The following is a 7,526-nucleotide window of genomic DNA, read 5'->3' on the forward strand; positions in this document are numbered from 1 at the left end:
CTTGATGCCCAGAAGTTTTGATTTTGTTGAAGTTGAATTTATGTACTTTTTCCTTTTCTTTTGTGCTTTTATCATATCTAATAAGAATTTGTTGCCAAACTCAAAGTCATGCAGATGTTACCCCTATGTTTTCTTTTAAAAGGCTAATAATTTTATTTTATTTTATTATTCTTTTAAAGATTTTATTTATTTATTTTGACAGAGAAAGACACAGCGAGAGAGGGAACACAAGCAGGGGGAGTGGGAGAGGGAGAAGCAGACTCTCCTGCTGAGCAGGGAGCCCTATGCGGGGCCTATCCCAGGACCCTGGGATCATGACCTGAGCCAAAGGCAGATGCTTAATGACTGAGCCAGCCAGGCGCCCCAAGGCTAATAATTTTAGCTCTTGCATTTAGGTCCTTGATCCATTTCGAGTTAATTTTTGCATATGGTATTAGGTAAGTGTCCACATTCTTTCTTTTGCATGCAGATATCCAATTGTCCCAGGACCATTTGTTGAAGAGACTGTTCTTTCCACATTGCATGATCTTGGCACCTCTTCGAAAATCAATTGAATTTAGAGTATATGGGTTTCTATCTGACTCTCAATTTATTTTATTGATTATAGGTCTATCCTTATGCCAATACCATACTGTTTTGATTATTATAATTTGTAGTAAGTTTTGAAATTGAGAAGTGTAAGTCTTCCAATTTTGTTCTTTTTCAAGATTATTTTGCTTATTCAGGGTCCCTTGCAATTTCATACAAATTTTAAAATAAAATTGTTCATTTTGGGGAAAAAAAGGCAGTTTTATTTTGATAGGGATTGCATTGTATCTGTAGATAGCTTTAGGTGGTATTGTCATCTTGACAATATTTTGTATTCCAATCCATGAACACATGATGTTTTCTCATTTATTTAGATCTTTTTAGTTTCTTCCAACAATGTTTTGTAGTTTTCAGTGTACAAGTCTTGTACCTACTTGGTTAGATTTATTCCTAAGTGTTTTATTCTTCTTGATCCTCTATAATTATTTTCTTCATTTCCTTATCAGATTGTTCATTTCTAGTGTATAGAAATACAAATGGTTTTTGTACGTTGATCTTGTATTTTGCAACATTGCTGAATTCATTTATTAGCTCTAGAAGTTTTTTTTGTTGTTGTTATTTAGCATTTTCTATGTATAAGATCATGCCATCTGTGAATAGAGATAGTTTTATTTTTTCCTTTTTAATTTGGATGCCTTTTATTTCTTTTTCTTGACTAATTGCTCTGGTAAGAACTTTTAGCACAGTGTTCAATAGAAGTAGTGAGAGTGAACATACTTGTGTTGTTCCTGATTCCCAGGGAAAACCTGCCAATCTTTCACCATTGAGTATGATGTAAGTTGTCTTTCATACATGATCTTTATCAGGTTGAGGAATTTCCCTTCTATTTCTAGTTTGTTGAGTGTTTAAAACAACCTTACATTCATGGGATAAATCCCATTTGGTCATAGTATATAATTCTTTTTATATGTTGATGGATTTGTCTTGTTAGTATTTTGCTGAGTGTTTTGCTTTTATATTCATAAGGGATATTGGTCTTTAGTTTTGTTTTATTGCTGTTTTTGTTGTTATGTTTTTGGGTTTAGTATCAGGGTTATACCTCATAACATGTGTTAGGAGGTTTTCCTTTCTTTCTATTTTTTTTTTTTTTCAATGAATGATAGGTGTTCATTTTTCTTTAAACATTTGGTAGAATTCACCATTGAAGCCATCTGGTCTGGAGTTTTCCTTTGTGGGAAATGTTTTATGTTCAATCCCTTGTAGGAAATGTTCAATCTTTTTACTTGTTACTGGACAATATAGATTTTCTATCTTTTCTTAAATCAGTTTCAGTAGTTTGTGTGTTTCTAGGAATTTGTCCATTTCACCTGGGTTATCTAATTTGCCAGCATACATTGTTCATAGTATTCCTTTGTAATACTTCTTATCTCTATATGGGTTGCTAGCAATGGCCCTTCTTTCATTCCAATTTCAGTAATTTCAGCCCTTTCTTTTTTTAATTGGTCAGTCTAGCTAAAAGTTTGTCAACTTTGTTTATCTATTCAAAGACTGAATTTCAGCTTGATTTTTCCCATTATTTTCTATTTTCTATGTTATTTATTTCCCCTTTAATCTTTAATATTGCCTTCCCTCTATTTGCCTTGGCTTTAGTTTGCTTTTTTGTTGTTGTTTCTTACGGTAGAAGGTAAGATTTTTTTACTTGAGATCTTCTTTTTTTTAATTTTATTTTATTATGTTATGTTAATCACCATACATTACATCATTAGTTTTTTTTTTTTTTAAAGATTTTATTTATTTATTTGAGACAGAGAGAATGAGAGAGAGAGATCACATGAGAGGGGGCAGGGTCAGAGGGAGAAGCAGACTCCCCGCCGAGCAGGGAGCCCGATGCGGGACTCGATCCCGGGACTCCAGGACCATGACCTGAGCTGAAGGCAGTCGCTTAACCAACTGAGCCACCCAGGCGCCCTACATCATTAGTTTTTGATGTAGTGTTCCATGATTCATTGTTTGTGTATAACACCCAGTGCTCCATTCAATACATGCCCTCTTTAATACCCATCATCAGGCTAACACATCCCCCCACCCCCTCCCCTCTAGAACCCTCAGTTTTTTTCTCAGAGTCCATAGCCTCTCATGTTCGTCTCCCCCTCCGATTTCTCCCCCTTCATTCTTCCCCTCTTGCTATCTTCTTCTTCTTCTTCTTTTTTTTTTTTTTAACATATAATGTATTATTTGTTTCAGAGGTACAGGTCTGTGATTCAACAGTCTTACACAATTCACATCGTTCACCATAGCACATACACTCCCCAATGTCTATCACCCAGCCACCCCATCCCTCCCACCCCCCACCACTCCAGCAACCCTCAATTTGTTCCTGAGATTAAGAATTCCTCATATCAGTGAGATCATGTGATACATGCCTTTCTCTGATTGACTTATTTCGCTCAGCATAATACCCTCCAGTTCCATCCACGTCATTGCAAGTGGCAAGATTTCATTCCTTTTGATGGCTGCATAATATTCCATTGTATATATACACACCACATCTTCTTTATCCATTCATCTGTCGATGGACATCTTGGCTCTTTCCATAGTTTGGCTATTGTGGACATTGCTGCTATAAACATCGGGGTGCACTTTTTAATCCCTATTCCCCACTTCCCCCACCCCTGATGATCATTTTAGTCTTAGAAAATGTTCTACTTTGTCTCTCTAAACAATTTTTGTCTTCATGTCTCTTTGTATATCATTAGTCTAGACACTCTACCAATCTTTTGGTTACTGTTTGCATGATATCTTTTCCCATACTTTTAACAGATTTATATCTTTGAATTCTAAAGTGAGTCTTTTAAAGACACCATATAGTTGGATTTTGATTTTTATCCATTCTGTCAATCTCTACATTTTGATTGGTGAGTTTAATCCATTTATATATCTTTTTAATATTTTATTTATTTACTTGACAGAGAGAGAGCACAAGCAGTGGGAGCTGCAGACAGAGGGAGAGGGAGAGGTAGGTTCCCTGTTGAGCAAGGAGTCCGACATGGGGTTCTATCCCAGGACCCTGGGATCATGACCTGAGCTGAAGGCAGATGCTTAACTGACTGAGCCACCCAGGTGCCCCAATCCATTTACATTTAATTTAATAACTGATAAGATAGGATTTATGCCTTCCATTTAGCTATTTTTTTCATGTGCCATATGCCTTTTTGTTTTACTAATCCTCAATTACTGCATTGTTTCGTATTAAATAGATATTGTCAAGTGTACCATTTTAATTCCTTATCTTTTGTTTTTACTATATATTTTTGAATATTTTTTCTTTGTGATCATTCTAGGGAGTATAATTAACCTCTTAATTTAGAACAATCTAGTTTAGATTAAAACCAATGGAATTTCAATAGTATAAAAATCATTGCTCCTATATTGCTTTATCTACCCCTCCTATATCCATATAATTTTCACAAATTACATCTTTATATATTGTATTCATCAACATAGAGTTATAATTATTGTTTATGAAGTTGTCTTTTAAGTCAGATATTAGAAAATGGAGCTACATACAAAAATACATTTGTACTGTCTATTATATTTTCCTATGTAGTTACCTTTGCTAGTGCTCTTTATTTCTTAATGTTGATTCAAGTTAACATCTTATGTCCTTTTATTTCAGCCTGAAAAACTCCCTTTAGTGTTCTTGGAGTATACTTCTGCTAGAGATAACTCCATTAGTTCTTGTTTATCAGTGAGTGTCTTAGTTTCTCCCTCATCTTGAAGGCAGTTTTGCCAGATATAGAATACTTGGTTGACCTTTAAAAGTTTTTTTCTTTTAGCACTTTAAGTATGTTGCTCCTCTGCTTCCTGGCTCCCATGGTTTCTGAGGGGAAATCAGCTGCTAATCTTATTGAGGATGACTTCTGTATACTTAGCCACTTCTCGCTGCCTTCAAAATTTTTTGTCTTTTGACTCTTTGATTATGATGTGTCCCAGTGTGGATCTCTCAGTTTGTCCTCCTTTGACTTCATTGAGCCTTTTATGTATGTTTTTCATCAAATTCGGGACGTTTTCCAGTCATAGTTCTTCAAATATTCTTTCTGCTTCTTTTTATTTCTCCTTTCCTTCTGGGGTTGACAGTATATATGTGTTGGTATAATTCATGATACCCCACAGGTTTCTGAGGTTCTGTTCATTTTTCCTTATTCTTTTTTCTTGCTATTTCTCAGACTTGATAATTTCAACAGATCTATCATTATGTTCACAACTCTTCTGTTCAAATATGCTGTTGAACCCATGGAATGGGAGAAGATATTTGCAAATGACACTACAGATAAAGGGCTGATATCCAAGATCTATAAAGAACTTTTCAAACTCAACACCCAAAAAACAAATAATCAAGTCAAAAAATGGGCAGGAGACATGAAAAGACACTTCTCCAAAGAAGACATACAAATGGCTAACAGACACCTGAAAAAATGTTCATCATCATTAGCCATCAGGGAAATTGAAATTAAAACCACACTGAGATACCACCTTACACCAGTTAGAATGGCAAAAATGGACAGGGCAAGAAACAACAAATGTTGGAGAGGTTGTGGAGAAAGGGGAACCCTCTTATACTGTTGGTGGGAATGCAAGTTGGTACAGCCACTTTGGAAAACAGTGTGGAGGTGCCTCAAAAAATTAAAAATAGAGCTACCCTATGACCCAGCAATTGCACTCCTGGGTATTTACCCCAAAGATACAGATTTAGTGAAAAGAAGGGCCATATGCACCCCAACGTTCATAGCGGCAATGTCCACAATAGCCAAACTGTGGAAAGAGCTGAGGTGCCCTTCAATAGACGAATGGATAAAGAAGATGTGGTCCATATATACAATGGAATATTACTCAGCCATCAGAAAGGATGAATACCCTACTTTTGCATCAGCATGGATGGGACTGGAAGAGATTATGCTAAGTGAAATAAGTCAAGCAGAGAAAGTCAATTATCATATGGTTTCACTTATTTGTGAAATATAAGGAATAACACAGAGGACATTAAGAGAAGGAAGGGAAAAATGAAGGGGGGTAGATCAGAGGGGGAGATGAACCATGAGAGACTATGGACTCTGAGAAACAACTGAGGGTTTTAGAGGGGAGGGGGGTGGGGGGATGGGTTGGCCTGGTGTTGGGTATTAAGGAGGGCACGTGTTGCATGGAACACTGGGTCTTATACGCAAACAATGAATCATGAATCACTACATCAAAAACTAATGATGTACTGTATGGTGACTAACATAACATAATAACAATAATAAAAAAACAACAAACAAATATGCTGTTGAGCCCCTCTAGTGAAATTTTCATTTCATTTATTGTACTCTTCAACTTCAGTATTTCCATCTGGTTCATTTATTTTAGAGACACACAGAGAGAGAGCATGAGGTGGGGTAGTGAGGGGCGAAGGGAGAGAGAGAGAGAGAATCTCAAGCAGACTCCCCACTGAGCATGGAGCCCAATGCAGGGCTTGATCTCACAACCCTGAAATCATGCCCTGAGCTGAAATCAGGAGTCAGAGGCTTAACTGACACAGGCTCCCCTCCTTCAGTTTTTTAGACATAGTTTCCTTTATGTCTCTGAGCATATTTACAATAGATGATTAAAACTATGTCTAATAATTTTGATGTCTGAGCTTCCTTAAGGATAGGTTCTATTGCTTGGTGTCTTTCCAGTGTTATGGCCATTGGTTTTTTTTTTTTTTTTTTCCTTTTTTTTTTCACTTCTCATATTTTTTCATCAAATAGAGGATATTTTAAAAGATACAATTTGACAATCCTGGAAATTATGTCATTCCTTCTCCCCAGGTTTTGTTGTTGTTGCTGGTTTTTGTTGTTTGCTTATTTAGTAAATTTTCTGAACTAATTCAGTAAATTCTGCCTTCTTTGTCATATGTGGCCAGTAAAGTCTCTGCTCAGTTAGTTTAGAGGGAAGCTAATTATTAGCAATTTCCTTAAATGCCTAGAACTAATTATCTCCCAGTCTTTGCCAAGGGGCTCTGTAAGCATGTTGGGCATACCTTCAACTCCCAGCCAGTTTACAACTCCGCATTAGCCTGCACTCCCTGCTTGCACAGAACCTCAAAGTCAGCCAGAGATGAAAGCTTAGATCTTTTCTGAGTGTGTGCACAGCCCAACAAATGTGCCTGGTCTTCTAGATTACAAGGAATATATAGTAGCTTTTCAAAGTCCCTACGGACAACTCATTTTCAGTGTATTCCTTTTAAGCTTTTAAGGTAATCTTTTGTTTCCCCCAATTGTTATCCATTACATCAGGCATCTGTGCCATTAAAACACAAGCTGAAGTCTTCACAAAATTAATTTCTCAATACTTTGAAGCAACAAACCATTTTGTTTACATTATTTCCTATAAAATCAATGAGAGATAAATCTTAGCTCAGTTCTCGTCAAGCTATTTCAAAACAATACAATTTTCTATGCACTTCAAATGTAATGGAGAATCAGGTTAGCAACCCTTTCCAGAGTCTTATTGCTCAATATTCTAGGCTTAAGAAAAGTAAGAATATTTAGAACAAGCAGTAAGTGGGAGAATGCTAGCACAGTTAATGAGAGAAAGTGACAATGATGCCTCGCCATAACAAGATTCAGAGGTACTAATTCTAAAGCTGTGAAATAGTAAAGCTACGGTGGTCATGATGGAATAGTCAGAGTCACAATTCAGTTCTAGGTCTGTCTGACTATAGATCCTATGCTCTTTAATTACTAGGTTATATATTGCCTTTACTGTCTGTATCATGTCAATTATCTGATAACAATTTGGATTTACTGGATCAAGACTAAATTCCTCTGATGATTTTTAAGGTCCTCTCTAATTTTTACTCCACCTACCTAGCCAGATTTATTCTCTGATAATCCCTAAAGCAATCATCCAATTTAGTCAGATTAGTTTCCATACTGAACTTCAAATCTGTCATATTCATTTCTTATTCTGTGCCTTCA

This window comes from Halichoerus grypus, chromosome X (assembly GCF_964656455.1).
Source record: "Halichoerus grypus chromosome X, mHalGry1.hap1.1, whole genome shotgun sequence".
Lineage (NCBI taxonomy): Eukaryota > Metazoa > Chordata > Mammalia > Carnivora > Phocidae > Halichoerus > Halichoerus grypus.